The sequence below is a fragment of the Bos taurus genome, chromosome 23 (assembly GCF_002263795.3).
Source record: "Bos taurus isolate L1 Dominette 01449 registration number 42190680 breed Hereford chromosome 23, ARS-UCD2.0, whole genome shotgun sequence".
Classification (NCBI taxonomy): Eukaryota; Metazoa; Chordata; class Mammalia; order Artiodactyla; family Bovidae; genus Bos; species Bos taurus.
The window spans coordinates 14,524,444-14,540,383 of record NC_037350.1 but is presented as its reverse complement, the minus strand read 5'-3'; the positions used below and the strand labels follow the sequence as shown (position 1 = coordinate 14,540,383).

At 43.6% G+C, this 15,940-nt stretch overlaps 1 non-coding gene across 1 annotated transcript; it reads left to right on the top strand.

The window, feature by feature from the left end:
* Positions 1 to 12,483: 12,483 nt before the first annotated feature.
* TRNAR-CCU (transfer RNA arginine (anticodon CCU)) lies at positions 12,484 to 12,556 on the top strand. Its single transcript has one exon. It is a non-coding gene; the product is annotated as a tRNA-Arg (tRNA).
* The last annotated feature ends 3,384 nt before the right edge of the window (positions 12,557 to 15,940 follow it).

Sequence of the window (15,940 nt, the reverse complement as noted above, 5' to 3'; positions counted from 1 at the left end):
AATTATCCTTTAACTTAAAAAAAAAGAATAAAGAGAAAAATAATGGTCACATTCACAGGTACTGAGGTCAAAGGCTTCAGCATCTTCCTGGGCACCCAGGTGGGTGTTCTCTTTTCCCAATGAGGAAAGCAAGACTTGGAGAAGTTAAGTGACTTGGCCTTGTGTTTTGGCAGTAGAGTCAGTCTGGACAGTCGAGAGCCAGAGGAGGGCAATTTTTCCTATTCCAGGGAGAGGTCGTATGGCCAATGATACATCTTGTGAAGAATAAGCTTTATTCATCCATAAATTTGTTGGTGTATTTATTAAGCACCTGCTGAGAGCTGGGCATTGAATCAGACGCCAGACATTTGATAGTGCATGCACGCGTAGGTACTCGGTGGCTAAGTTGTGTCCAACTCTTTGTGATCCCATACACTGTATCCTGCCAGGCTCCTCTGTCCATGTTATTCTCCAGGCAAGAATACTAGAGTGGGTTGCCATTTCCTTCTCCAGGGAATCTTCCCAGAGCAGGGATTGAACCCAAGTCTCCTGCATTGGCAAGTAGATTCTTTACCATTGAGCCACCAGGGAAGCCCATAAAATAAATAGTTAGGACATTTGATAGTAAACAAGACAAATATTGCTCCTGGCCAAATAAAGGTGAGCGTCTACCCAAATGGGATCTAAAGGGAAAATCAGTATGGCAAGCATGTTTCAAGTGAAACACCAATCCATTGGCCAAGATTCCCTGGACATCTGAGTTGGGAAAGCTTCAGTATTAGTCAGAATTTAGGTTAGACTGTTGTAATGAAGAGACCCCCAAATGCAGTGGCTTAAATAAGATTGGACTTTACTCTTGCTTAAAAAGTCTTATCGTAGGTCATCCAGTGTAGGCAGAACTCTCTTGTGTTCTACGCTCCCAAGGTTCCCAGGGATTCAAACTTCTTCTGTCTTGATGCTTCAAGATGACAGATCAGCAGTACCCTATCTGCACTCCAGCTGGTGAAAGTGTAAGGGGAGGACATGCTCACTCACTGTAAGGGCTTAACAAGAAAGTTGCACACACACCACTTTTCTTCACTTCCCATTGGGCAGACCTGAGTTCCAAGGCCACACTTTGCAAAAGGGGTTGGGAAGTGATGCCATTGTCTGAGTGGCCTCATGTCCAGTTAAAATGTGGGGGATTCATTTTAACAATGGGTTCAATAATGGATTCACATAAGAAGGAGGGGAGAATGGTTATGGGGGACCACCAGCAGCCTTTCCCATAGATTCTGAGAGGGACGAAGGGCTGTGACCATTTGTGAAGTCTGTCGTGGAAAGAAGATATGAAAACGAAGGAAACTGTGGCACCTGTAACTCACCTGCTGAGGCTGTCTGGCCCACGTTCCTAACAGATCCTCTACCAAAGTACTTTCTAACGCAGCCAAGAGATAAGATAGAATCACTTATCAAAGAACAGTGGGGTCAGATTCTGACGACTGGCGTGAAGGAGCAGGGACCAGGAAGAGCGCACTTGTTGGCTCATTAAATGCATCCTGGACGATCATCAGACCCCAGGGAGAGGCTGACGTAGAGGAAGAGAGAAGTAACCGGTGTTTTCAGCATTGCCTATACCAAGTATTTTTGCATATTTTTGCATACTTATTTAATGCTTGCAGAGGCTCAAATTCTTGTTTTGGTTTTCAATTCCCTAGTCTAAGGCAAGTAAACCAGAAGCAAAAATTGGAATCAAGGTTTGAACAACAGTATCAGTTACCTTGACCCAGTTGGTATTTATAGAATGCTATAGATTCTATAGAATAGAACAGCTGTAGAATACGCATGTATGTTCTACAAGATAGACCATGGGCTGGGCCATAAAACAAATCTCGTACATTTAAAAGTGTGGAAAATACATATATTTGCTTTCCAATAACTATGAAATCTAATTAAAAACCAATAACAATAAAATATCTGCAGAACTACAAAGATTTGGAAATGGAACACTTTTCTAAAGAACCATGAATTAAAGAAGAAATCATAAAAGGAATTCAAACATACTCCTAAATGAAAGATAATGAAAAATACACCACATAAAAATCTGTGGGAGGTAGCTAAAGCAGTGCTGAGAGGGGAATTTATAGCTTTAAATGTTTATATTTGAAAGGAGAAATGTCTGAAATCAATTTTTTAAGTTTTCACCTTATTAAGTTTAAGAAACAGTGACACAAACTCAAAGTAAGAAAAAGGAAGGAAAGAATAAAGCTAAGTGCAGAAAGCAATGGAGTTGAAAACAGATAAACAATTAAAAAAAAAATTACCCACCAAAAGCTACAACGAGGACTCCGGACCTCTTTAAGAAAAAAAAGGAGAAAAGACATAAATGACTAATGTCAGGAATGAAGAGAGGACATCACTATAGAACTTAAAGACCCTCAAAAAGATGATAAGGAAATATAAATAACTTTATTCCAATAAACTTGACAACTTAGACTAAATGGAAAAATTCCTTGAAAGAAGCAAATTACCACAACTGACTCAAGAAGAAATAGAAAAGTATTAATAGCTCTAGAGATATTAAAGAAATTGAATTCATAATTAAACATTTCCACAAAGAAAACTCCAAGCTCAGATGGCTTCACGAATGAATACTATTGAAGATTTAAGAACAAAATAATACCAGTTCTACTCAAACTCCATTTTGGACTGACTTTGGTCCTTCTCCCACCAAATTCATATGCTGAAGCCCTGACCCCCAATGTGATGCTATTTGGTGTTGGGGTCTTTAGGAGATAGTTAGGTTGGATGAGGTCATGGGAATCAGGTCATCGTGATGGGATTAGTATCCTTATAAGAAGAAATATTATAGAACTCTAGAACCCTTTCTGTCTTTATCTCTCTGTCCCCCTCTCTCTGTGATGTAAGGACACAGGGAGAAGGCAGCTATCTGTAAGCCAGGAAGATATAGCTCCTACCAGCACAGAGTTGGACACAACTGAAGCAACTTAGCAGCAGCAGCAGCAGCAGAAGCTGACTTTGCTGGCACCTTGATCTGGGACTTCCAGCCTCCGAAAGTGTAAGAAAATAAATTTCTGTTCTTTGACCCACCCAGTTCATGGTATTTGGTTACAGCAGCCTAAATTGATGAACACAAACTCTTCCATAATATAAAGGAGGTGAAAAAACTCTCTAACCCATTTTATGAGGTCAGCATTACCCTAATACCCAAACCAGACAAAGACAGTACAAAAAATAAGAAGCTGCAGACCAACATCCCTCACGAACATAGATTCTTTAACAAAAAAAGAACAAGATTCATAACGAAATGCTAGCAAAATGAATACAGCAATGCATATATATTTACCTGGCTTCATGACTAAGGAAGCTTTATTCTAGTAATGCCAAATTGGTTTAATACTCAAAAATCAGTCTATGTGATTCACTATATTAATAGAGTAAAGGAAAAAAAATGATCATATTGGCAGATGCAGACAAAGCATTTGACAAAATGCAATGCCCAATTACATTAAAAGCTCTTAGTGAATTAACATAGAGGGAAACCTGGTCAACTTGACTAAAATTGTCTACAAAAATCCTATAGAAAACATTATACTTAATGATTAAAGATTTAATGTTCTTTCTTATCAAGAAATATGAAGACTCTGAATTTTACCCTACTTTCAAGCTAATGAGTTGGCCTACCACAGCTTCATGGATATTGTATTAGTAGACTCAGGCTGCCATAGAAAAATACAGATTGGTATTTTATGCATAAATAAACAGAAAGGTATTTTCTCATACTGCTGAAGGCTGGAAAGTTCAAGCTGAAGTTTCTAGCAGGATTCAGTTTCTGGGGAAAACTGTCTTCCTGGCTTATAGACAATGCTTTGTCCTTACACGGCCTTTCTTCTGAGCATGGCAGAGAAATAGAGATAGACAGGGAGAAAAGGAGAGAGACACCCAGAGAGAGAGAGAGACAGAGAGAAAGGGAGAGACAGAGGAAGAGAGCAGGCTCTCTGGTGTCTCTTCTTATAAAGACACCAATTCTATTGGATCCGATCCCTATCCTTACGATCTCATTTACTCTTGATTATCTCCTTATGGGCTCTCTCTCTAAATATAGTCATATCAGTGGGTTAGTGCTTCAGCAGATGAATTTGATGGGGGCGGGGGGAACACTATTCAGTATATAGTAGATGCTGAAAGGGGACATGAGACTCCTGAGTCAGAGACAAAAGACTTACTCAAAGCCCAGCAGGCAGCACAAGCTTCATGTTCTCATCATTCCTCCCCAGGTCCTATTGGGCTTAAACGGATGCTCACACCAAGTGGGTTTGTGCCACAGAGGAGGAACCCCAAGCCTAGGGTACCTTGATCTTTCATCATAAGGGGCTGTAAGAAATCATGCTCAGCCTTTGCCCTGGAATGACTAACAAGCAAATTGGACAGTAAATAAATTACCCTTTTTCTCCAGAGGGATACACCATCTCTGACTTCCCAGGCTGTTTGCTGTGCCAACATTCTTGAAAAGATAGTTCAGAGGCTAGTGCCTCTGCCATAGGCGTCTCTCTTACAGAAGAGAAGTCTCTTGCACGGATTTGACAGATTCCTGCAGAATTACTCCCTAACACTTCTAAGATGGAGAACAAGGCATGGATGTCCACTCTGACCACTTTAATTCAACAATGTGCTAGACATGCCAGCCAATACAGTAGTGCAATGAATGCAAAGATTGGTAAAGAAGAAGTAACACGTTGAGCTGATTGTTTACATAGGACGTGCTAAGGAATTAGGGCTTTTGTAACGAAACAACTATAAGAATTAATATGTGAATTTAGAAAGATCATAAGATACAAGGTCAAATAGTAAAAACAATTGGATGTCTACATACCAGTAACAAACCATCCTTAAAATTCTACTTACAATAGAAACACATCATAAAATACTTATGAATAAATTTAAGAAAATAAATGCAAGACTAGAAATACAAAGTAAAGATCTAAATAACTGGAATGATAGCCCATGCTCATAAATTAGAAGACTCCAAACTGGTATGGTGACAAGTCGCCCTAAATTAGGTTCTCCTCTTCGATTCATTGAATCCAATCATAATCCCAACAGATTTTTTAAAAGAAACTGTCGTGCTAATTTTGAATTTTATATGAAAATAAAAAAAGACTTAGAATAGCCAAATAAACTCTATTAAAAAGAATAAGGTTGAGGGCTTATACTACTTGTCTTCAACATTTATTATAAAAGTTACATTAATCCAAACTGTGTGGACTGATGTAAGGATTCCCCAGTAGATCAGTGGGGCAGAATAGAGTCTGTCATAGACTCATATGTCAACAAACATTTGATTTTAACCAAAGGCACCAAGTTACTGTAATGGAGAAAAGTCTTCCCAGCAAATGGCACTGGAAGAACCAGATGCTGATATGGAAAACTGAATTGAGGCCCTTGCCTAACACAAATACAAAAATTAATTTGATATGGATCATACATTCTAGAAGCCTCTAGAAGAAACTGGGAAAATATCTATGTGACTCAAGGGTAGCCAGGGTGTCCTAGACAGAATTGAGGAAAATAATAACCATAAAAGAAAACGTGGTTAAATCAGATTTCATAAAATTTAAAAACTTCTGCTCATCAAAAGTTGGAGAAGGAAATGGCAACCCACTCCAGTATTCTGGCCTGGAGAATCCCAGGGACGGAGGAGCCTAGTGGGCTGCTGTCTATGGGGTCGCACAGAGTCAGACATGACTGAAGTGACTTAGCAGAAGCAGCAGCTCATCAAAAGGCCCTACGGAGAGAACAAACAGGCAAAAAGTCACAGATTAAGGGAAATGTTTACAAGACATGCATCTGACAAAGGACAAGTGTCCAGAGTATATATATCACTCCTGCCACTCAATAACGAAAAGACAAACAATTCAATAAATATGGGCCAAGATTTGCACAGACATTTCACAAAGAAAGATTAATGAATGGCCAATAATGATATGAGAAAAGATGCTCAACGTCATTAGTCATCAGGGAAACGTAACCAAAGCTGCATGATACCCTACTGCATGCCCGTTTGGATGGCTAAAGTTAGAATGACTGGCACCACTGTGGATGAGGATGTGGAACGGGGGTTGATAGGACTGTAAAAAGGTATAATTGGTTTGGAAAGTTCTGGCAGCCTTTTTAGAAAACTAAATATACACCTGGACTTTCCTGGTGGCTCAGCGGTAAAGAATCTGCCTGCAATGCAGGAGACCCGGGCTCGATCCCTGGGTTGGATAGATTACCTGGAGAAGGGCATGGCAACTCACTCCAGTATTCTTGCCTGGAGAATCCGCATGGACTGAGGAGCCTAGTGCGCTACAGTCCATAGGGTCGCAAAGAGCTGGACACGACTGAAGCGACTGAGCACGCACGCACATACATCTAACCTGCGACTCAGTAATTTCACCCCTAGATATTTACCCAAATGAAGTGAGAGGATATGTTCACAAGAAGTATTGTATAGCATGTTCATATCGTCTTTGTTAATAATTTTCCCAAACTGAAAACAATCTGGGTGTCCGTTAGCAGGACAATGGAATATAAAACCCTGAGCTCTCCAGTCAATGAACTTAGCTGCAAAAAGGAATGATTTACTGACTCACACAGCAAGGATGAAGCTTTAAAACATGTTATGTGAAAGAAGTCTTGGGCCAAAGAGTATGTACTGTTTGCATATGTGTCCATTTATATAAAATTCTAGAACTGGCAAGCTATTCTATGTGTTTTCTGTGGGTTTTTTTTTTTTTTTTTTTTTTGGCCATGCAGTCTTAGTTCCTGGGCCAAGGATCTAAAATCGAACCCTTGGCAGTGAAAGTTCTGAATCCTAACCACTGGACCACCAGGGAATTCCCTATTCTATGGTAAAAAAAAAAATCACAACAGTGCTTATCTTTGCAGAGAATGAGGGTGATGCAGAGGTGACTGGAAGAGATATGAGGGGGCTTTCTGGACTGATGATTTGGGTTTACAGACCTGTGCATCTGCCAAAAACTCATCAAATGGTATATTTAAGATTGATGCATTCACTATATGCAAATTTCATAGGAAAAGAACTGTAAACTAATATTAAATTCTAGTTCATGTTGTGAATACCAAAGTATTTAAAAGTGAATTTCACTGACGTCTATAATACATTTTGAAATGTATCAAAAGCAAGACTTATTAATGGATGGATACATGATAGATATGATAAAGCAAATATTCTAAAATACTGATTGTAGAATATAGGTGATAAGTATATAGTCCATCCATGCTCAGCCTCTCAGTCATGTCTGACTCTTTGAGACACTATGAACTGTACCTCACCAAACTTTTTGGTCCAGGAGACTTTCCAGATAAGAATACTGGAGAGGGTCACCATTCCCTCCTCCAGGGGAGCTTCCTGACTCAGGGAACAAACCCAGGTCTCTCACATTGCGGGCAGATTCTTTACCGTCTGAGCCACCAGAGACGCCCATCTGGGAAACCCCAAGTATATCATAGTCACTGACAAATTACTTTCTCGTTTCAGTCTGCTTGAAATTTTTCATTAAGAATGTTTGGAAAATATGAGGGAAATATTGTTGGAAAGTATTTGTATATACCCCCAAATTTATGGGAAATAAGAGTTTCCTTTATAATGATAAATACCAGCATGCTTAGCTTTTAAGTGACAGATTTGCAGCAAAAGGCTACCCCAAAGAACAGAGGTGCCATGCATTAATTAAAGAATTTTCATATGAACATATAACCCCAAGGCTAAGCTTTTTAGTGTATAGTATGATGTTCTGCCTTCATCAAAGTCATTAGCAGGATTGAGAATATGATTATGTCCTGACACGTCTGTTTGCATTTCACAGCTGCTAGTCAGGCTCAGTCAACACTTCCACGTGCTGATAATCGTAATCAACCCATTTGTTCATTTAAGACAAACAAATGATTACTCTTTGGGGAAGAAATACCTTGAGTCCTAATTGGCAAATTACTCCTTCTTATGAACATTAGCCAGTTATTCTGTTTTTCTCCCCAAACGTATAGAACCTTAGAGCTACTTTTTTCCTTCCCTGGAAGATTGGTCTGGGAACTTTCTTCTACTCTTCTGGCTTGTAAATGCCCAATTATAAGAAATATGTAATGGGCATTTCACACACAAAATCCACACACATATGCACACACGGTAATGGGAAGCAAGGAGGCATTTTACTTTAGTGCAATTTAAATTACAGTGCAATTTAAATTACAGTGCAAGGCCTTTAAATGTACATTAAAAACCATAATATGCAGGCTATGGCCATGCCAACTGGCGGAAGGGATGCCCAGCTGCACTTGAGGATTTGATGCATCCATTCAGCTGTGCCTGGGCCCTGTCCTGAGGAACTCTGTCCTTCTAAGTTCAGATTAGAAGACACAAACCTTTCACCAACTTTGGAACTAGAATGCGGCCCCTTAAGCAAAGATCTTGCCAGATCAGAATCTGGCAAGAAGCGTAATCTTACCAGAAGCGGAATCAAGACTAGTGGAAACTCAGGGCAGTCTCTTCACTCGGCAGACTTCCTGGAAGAGGTGAGCTCTGAGATTAGCCGAGAACGACAGGAGAACCAACAAAGGGAGACGGCGAATGTTCCAGGGGTTTGGTGAACAAGAGTGGAGGGAGAGGGCACATTTGCTGGGTACCATGCCCATGGGGGAGATGGCTCACCTGGCCATACCAGCCATTGAAAGCTCTCAGTTCTGTGATACCACTCCCCTTCCCAGCCAGGTCTTCATGTTGAGGTCCTCTGAGATAAGCAGTGCGCAACCTTAACAAAGCTGCGTGGTCAAGGCCACAGGGGCCAGCCTCATGCTCAGAGCACCTGCTTGGCCGGAAGACAGCCAGCTTCCTCTCTTTTGCATTGTATCTCTCTCATGGGTGCTCTGCAAGCCCTCATTTCTCAGTTTTAGTGTTCATGGGCTGCGGCTTTGAGGATAGTAGCTACTTGCCCATTTCTCTAATATGCTTACTTTGTCCTTTAGGCTGGGATAAATGCTGAACAAGGAGCTTTTAATCCAGAGAGATTCAATCCAGAACAAGAAGGAAGAAGGGGACCAGGAGCCTGGGGTCCATAGTGAGCAGGAAAAGACAGTCGTTTAGGGTGACCCGCTCATCCTGGTTTGCCTAGGCCTTGCCAGTGTTAGCCCTGAAAGTGCCGCACCCCAGGAACCTGCTTCCCACACCTCTGCTGCTGCTGCTAAGTCACTTTAGTCGTGTCCGACTCTGTGCGACCCCATAGACAGCAGCCCACCAGGATCCCCTGTCCCTGGGATTCTCCAGGCAAGTTGGGATAATTGGTTACCTTACAGCTTTCCTGGTCCTTCAGGAGCCTAGGACATTACTGATCCCCTACTTCTGGGAAAGGCAAACGGGCCCCCAAACTGGGGGATCCCAGAGGAAGCAGAGATGATAAAGCTGATGTTCTCAGACTCAGAGTGGATAGGAGCCTGTCTGAAGGACTCAGAAATCTCCAGCTAAGAATGGCTTCTCTCCCTACTCCCTCCCCACCCCATGGGCTGTTCTGGAGACTGACGAAGAGATGGTGATGGGCACGGGCCTCTCTCTGCTAGCCTTTCAGCAGAGAAATCTGAAAAGCCACAGTATCATCCCAGGCCTGGTTGCTCATTTTTCTGGGCAACTGTTTAGAGAAAGGAGGCTGCCAACCCCGTCATCCTCAAAGACCTGCCCTACCTGCGTGGCAGCCAGCCTCAGAGCTCCTCAGGGTCCCTGGCAGGAGGATATCTCTACTGTTAGCTCCGTGTCAGGCCTCCCTCTCTGACTTCCACCCTGACCGCTACAGCAGCCTGCATCAGAGCAGCAAGGCACAGCCCACCTGGTGGTGGGCCTGCAGGGGAGTGGGTGGCTGCACACTCATGGGGGCAGCCCAGCAGGAGGGAGGGGACCCCAGCCCTTTCCATCACAGCTTCCATCACCTCCAGATACTTACCATGCTTCTGTTTTCTACTTCCTTTTTTCTTTTTGACCATGCCATGATGCTTGTGGATCTTAGTTCCCCAACCAGGGATCAAACCCATGGAAGCTCAGAGTCCTAATCACCAAGGAATTCCCTAGCTATGTTTCTCAGTGTAGACTAGTGGATGGATCTGAGCCAGGGTCCTAGGCTTTCCTTGTGCCAGTGACACCATCTGGAAAATGGATTTGTAACCTCATAATAAAGAGTTCAAGAAATGAACTAATTGAGGGGAACTTTGGGCTGTGGGAGTTGGGGTGTTAAGCTGTTTAAGAAGCCCAGGAAGATTGTGTTGGCTGATTGTTCTGGGCAGGTTTACAAATAGTAACGTTTTGGTTACAGATTACAGGTGTCTGCTCAACTGACATCCCAGTAATGGAGTCCCTAGAACATGCAGCCAATCTGGGTTAGGCGTGAGACTAGCAGGAAGTGGAATTTACCTTTGGCAATCAACACAGAAATTCCCAGGAAGGGGAATGGATCTAAAACCAAGGGGATGGGATTGAGATTTTATTAAGCAACCAGTCCAGTGCCTGGCATGGAGTGGGCCTATTACAGAAGGATGCTACTACTGTTACTCTAGAGAGTCTGGGAGTCAGGGATTGAACTGAGAGTCACAGGGATGAGGAACAAAGAGAGGCTGGCAGGAACGGCCACAAAGGCAGAGATCATGAGGAGTCATCGTCCTGCCCACAGGCATGTTCGAGGGTGTGGCAGTTAAATGTTTCCATGGACTTTCTCTGGGATGCAGGTTGCTAGGAAAAGAAGCAAGGCCCCAGTTTACAGATGAAGATGTCAGCTATGCTTGGAGCTGGGATTTATAATATTTTACTGTCAGCATCACCCCATGCCTCAAAGATCATGTGCTTTCTTTCTCTTTCTACTGCATCACCCCTCTAGTATTTTTCAAGTATTGGGGGGAGTCAGCTGAATTCCTCGAGGAGAGGGGTTGTGATTGGAAATTCTGAGATTATGGACTTAAGTGACTTCCTCAAACTGGAAATCCCTGAGGCCAGGGATGGGGTCTATCCATCCCTCAGATTGGGAATTCTCAGCTCATGGCAGCTTTTTACATTTTGGGTGAAAAGCAGGGCTGGGCTGGCCCTGCCATGAAAGTCGCCCCTGAGCTGGACTCAGGCTCTTTGAAGCCTCTTTGTATGAAGATGGTGGAGACTGTCCCAGGGTCCTGGAGAAGCAGTGGGACCCAGTCACATCCCAAGAGGCGGGGCCAAGAGTGACAGGCAGGGGACAGGTGTCAGGTCACACAGGTCACATCCTGTCATGCCTGCTGTTTGCACGCCCCTTGGGCCGTTTCCTGCATCTTGTACCCCATGCTCTTGCTGCTCTGGGAGCAGGCGTTGATGTGGGAGAAGCTCCGAAGAACTCCACGAAGACTACAAATAAGTGTGCTATGCTCCTTGCTAATGCCTGAATTATTGCTTTCCCTTCTCCTCAAATGAAAGGAGGTTTTATGGGCTTGGGTTTAGGAACAAAGCATGAACAGTGGCTAGTTTTTTCATTCTGACATGGTGAAGCTAAGGCGGGATAGGGAAGTGCTGCGGGAGAATGAGGAGGCATGGAGGTGAGAAGTGGGAGGCAGGCTGGGGGTGCGAGCAGGGTGGGTTCAGCCGGAAGGAGGAGGGAACAGTGGGACAAGGGGGTGAGTAAAGATCTGAGGAGCGGGGTAGAGGAAGTGTCCGAGGAGGGAGGCAGGAGTGGATGCTGCTTGGTGAGACATTGCATTCATCTCCCAAGAGCTCCCTGCCCATGGGAAGGTGCTAAGAGCCAAAGGCAGCAGTCAGTTCCAACTAGAAAAGCATCAACTCCCTGGAGATCCTGCCCGGTCTCAGATGCCAAGGGTGCAGAGCGCTGCTTGAAGGCCAAGCAAGGGGCCAGGGTTTCCTCTAGTTTTTCTGGCCCCAGGCCACCATCATCCAGGTTCCTACATGCTATTTTTTTTTAATCCCTGAATCTGGAGTCTGAGGTTTTCGAGGGAAAGGACTTGATGCTTCTCTCATTTGGTGAAGGAGCAAGGAGAGGTCTTAATTCAGGGTGCCTTGATCTGGTTCTTCTCCTTCTGTGCATTCATGGTGCCGTTTCACGTTGGGAGGGGAGATGGAGTGAGACAGAGGGGGCAGGACTCCATCGAACCCCAGGTGCCGCCCCCCAAACTCAGCGTGCCTTTCCTTTGTCTCTGCACTCCTCCTGCTGAGGGCCATCTACTGCTTGATGGTCTGTTAACTATGGGTCGCCCTTTATGTGTTGACTCAAATTTACTTCCTTTCTGGAGTATATCCTGACACTCCCAGTCTATGTTCCCACATCACCCTGTATTTATCTTTAGTATTGTTTGTGTCATGCTGAATTTTGATGGTCAGTGTTATCCATGCAGCATTAACTGGGTGGGGGGGGGGTCCTTAGGGGGCAAGAATGGAGTCTTATTTACCTTTGTATGTTAAGTATAAGGTCGGAAATATGGTTAAGTGGAATTTCCCTGGTGATCCAGTGGCTAAGACTTTGCACTCCTAATGCAGGGGGCCCAGGTTTGATCCCTGGTCAGGGAACTAGATCCCACATACTGCAACTAAGAGTTCAATGCTGCGATTAAAAATCCTGCATGCCGCAGCTAAGAACTGGTGCAGCCAGATAAATATATATTAAAAGAAGGAGGGCTTCCCTGCTGGCTTAGTAGTAAAGAATCTGCCTGCCAATGCACCAGATGCGGGTTCTATCCCTGGGTTGGGAACATCCCCTGGAGGAGGAGCCTCCAGTATGCCCCTGGAAACCCACTGCAGTATTCTTGCCTGGAGAATCCCATGGACAGAGGATCCTGGAAGGCTGCAGTCTATGGGGTTGCAAAAGAGTCAGGTATGATTTAGCCACTAACCAACAACAAAACAAAGAAAGAAATATGGTTAAATATCCAACGGTGCTCAAGGAAGCAGGAGAGGAAGGAACCGCAGAGAGGTGTCCAATGCAGCGGAAGATGCGTGGACCTTGGGTTGAGACAGCCAAAGTTACATATCTCTCCTCTGTTATTTCCAAGCTATGTGGCCTTGAGAACTTACGTTTCAAGGTTGCCATAAGGATTGAAGTAGCATATACACACTGCTTAGCACACACCCTGGCACGTAGTAGGTGTTCAGTAGATAGTAGTGATTATACACCAGGCCTCTGGAGTGATAGGGTCAATCCTTACCAGTGCTTCCTCTTTACTCTGCCATCAGTTTTATCCACAGAATCTCCGGACCATTTTTTCTAGGAGGCAGACATGGATTTTTTTCATGGGCGGAAACAGTCTTCTTGCATCTTTGCCAGAGTTGTCAGCATGTCTGCCACAGGACTGTTGATAGGAGGTGCAAACGTATTTCCTAATTTGAGACGATGGTGTTTGGAATGCCTGCCACTGGGCTATATTTAGCTCTGAATTCCCCAAATAGCAACAGGGAGGAAGAGCCTCCCAGCCAAATATCTCCCATCCAGCTGGAAAATATAGCAGTCATAATGATTATTTTTATTATTGCTATTATTATTTGTTGGTGAAATGAATTAATGGAACTTGAGTATCCATTGGCACCTAGAATGCTGGGGTCTCAGAATACCCCATCAGAGCCCTTTGAATGCTACGCAGTCAAATATAACCCATCCTACAAACAAGGAAACTGACACTGAGAGAGGAGCTGTGACTTGTATACCCAACATCAAAGCCTGGATGAGAACCCAGTTCTTTGGATTCTAGATTTGATGCTGTTTATTAAGTTCTAAGGGGCTTCACACAAGTGTGTTGAGCTGGCTTTGACCAAGAAGCTGGTCATTCTCTGGCTTATTCCTATGTCTGTCTCTGTCTTTCAAGGTCTTCGCTCAGGGGGCCACGTGGAGCATGAGATCAGGAGTTAGAAGCCCTGCTTTTTAGTCTCAACTCTGCCCGACGCTAACTACATGAGCTTGGATGGGTTGTTTCACTTTCTGGGGTTCTGTTTCTTCATTCAATGCCCATTATTTACCCACCTATCCATTTATTCATCCACTCATCCATCCAACAAGTGTAGATAGAAAATCCACTTCCAGTGGGGAAGTAGTATCATCCCTGCCCTTTAGGGTTTACATGCAACCACTGAGAGGTAGTGGAGATCTACCTGGCATGTCCACAGAGGAGAGTTATGACGAACTGGCCACATTTAGGAAGGGTACAGAGGCATGGAGAACATTCTATGACTCTTTCTCTCTGGTATTAAGAGGGAGTGAGAGTTGGCCAGTGGGCTTCTGCTTGGCCGAGACACTCATGTGAACACACACACACACACTCCTGACTGTACTCAGTTCCCCTCAAGGAGCTCTCCAAAAATGATCCTGAGAAAATCTTGGGAAGAAAGGGCCAAGGTCACAGCTAACCAGGAGCAGATGTGCGGCAGGTCACAGAAAGCTGAGGGTGCAGGCTGTCGGGAGAGATGCATCCATTGTTACTCAGGTATAATATCCCAGGAAGGCAGACACTGTATCTAAGGACACTTTGGAAGTTCCCAGACCAGCAGGCACAGCCTAGGCCTGTTACTATGTGTTAGTAATTGATTGAATGCAACTGGGTTTCCTCGAGTAAGTCCATTTCCTTCCTGAGCCTCAGTTTCCACATCAGTAGGATAGTGAAGGGGTGTGAGAATAGATGCCACTTGAGTTCATTTTCAATCTTAAGAATCTGTTGTTTTATGAAAGAATGATCCTCAGAGACCTTCCCTCTGACTCTTAATCTCAGTGTTCTTCTTATATTCCATCCTCATGTTCCAAAATTTGATGTTCCAGCCATCTGATTCTTCCCTGCTCTTTCACTGTCCCTCCATCATATCCCAATTTCCTAAGCCCCCAATTCTGCTAAATCCAGTCCTCTTCTAATATCGTGGGATCTGTTAGTCAAACTAGAAATCCTCAGTTTACGGTTAGGGGGACTGCTGTGGCCCTTCCCTCTGTGCCATGTGTGTCTAAACACCGAGTCCCATCTCTCCTCGGTGCAATGTGCACACAAACACCCAGACCTTTCTGCAAAATGCAATGAGCCAAGAGTCCCAAGAGGAATTCCAGCTCTTGTCCGAGTTAATAGGAGAGAGGATGAGAAGAGAAGGCCTGAATTTCAATCACAATGTGATTATTGGCCTTTTTGAAGTTTTGCTGATGTTTTTTTAACCTGGTTGGCTTGATATTACTAACCAAATGCTTGTCTCACAAATCGGCTTTGGCTGCAATTCAAATTTAATTACATTCTAGCTAAGTAAAAGCAAGAAAGAAAGCAAGAGAGAAAGAGAGAGAGGAGGAAAAATATAGCTATGTTTATAGACCAGACAACTCTGTCCTAAATCTTTACATCTCCCTAGGTGCAAGAGTCAATGGGATCCAGACACAGATGGGTCAGGCTTGAGATAGATGTGAAGCAATAACAAGCTTCTTGTAAATTGAAGCTAGTGAACACTGCATGCTGAGGCCGAGAGAAAATTGAGAAGTTGGCAGAGTTGACGCAAGTGCTCCAGCCACCTTGGGTTGTTTCCATTTGGTACCTTCTAAGGCCCTCGGGCTTTCTTCCTGTGTTCCTTTCATATTCTCCCATCAGAAAACTTAACGACACTAAAGTATAGATGACAAGTGATAATTTGCATTTTTCCTGTCTAGAATTGTTTTTACTAAACACAAAACAAGGACAGACACATACACAGACAAGCACCTAAAAAGCAGATGAAAATGTTTAACTGGCAAATAAACAAGTGTGTGTTGAGTGGCCTTAAGACTAGGTATTGGGTAACTACAGATGTGTAATGTATGAAATACTAGTATAGGAAGGTATGAGGAAGGTGGGGAATGGAGTTAAGGGTGACTCAAGTTCTTTGCTATAGAAAATAAGAGAAAAAACTACTTGTGGGGAAAGGGTGATAATTTCTGCGGAGCATAGGATGAGTTTGAGGTGC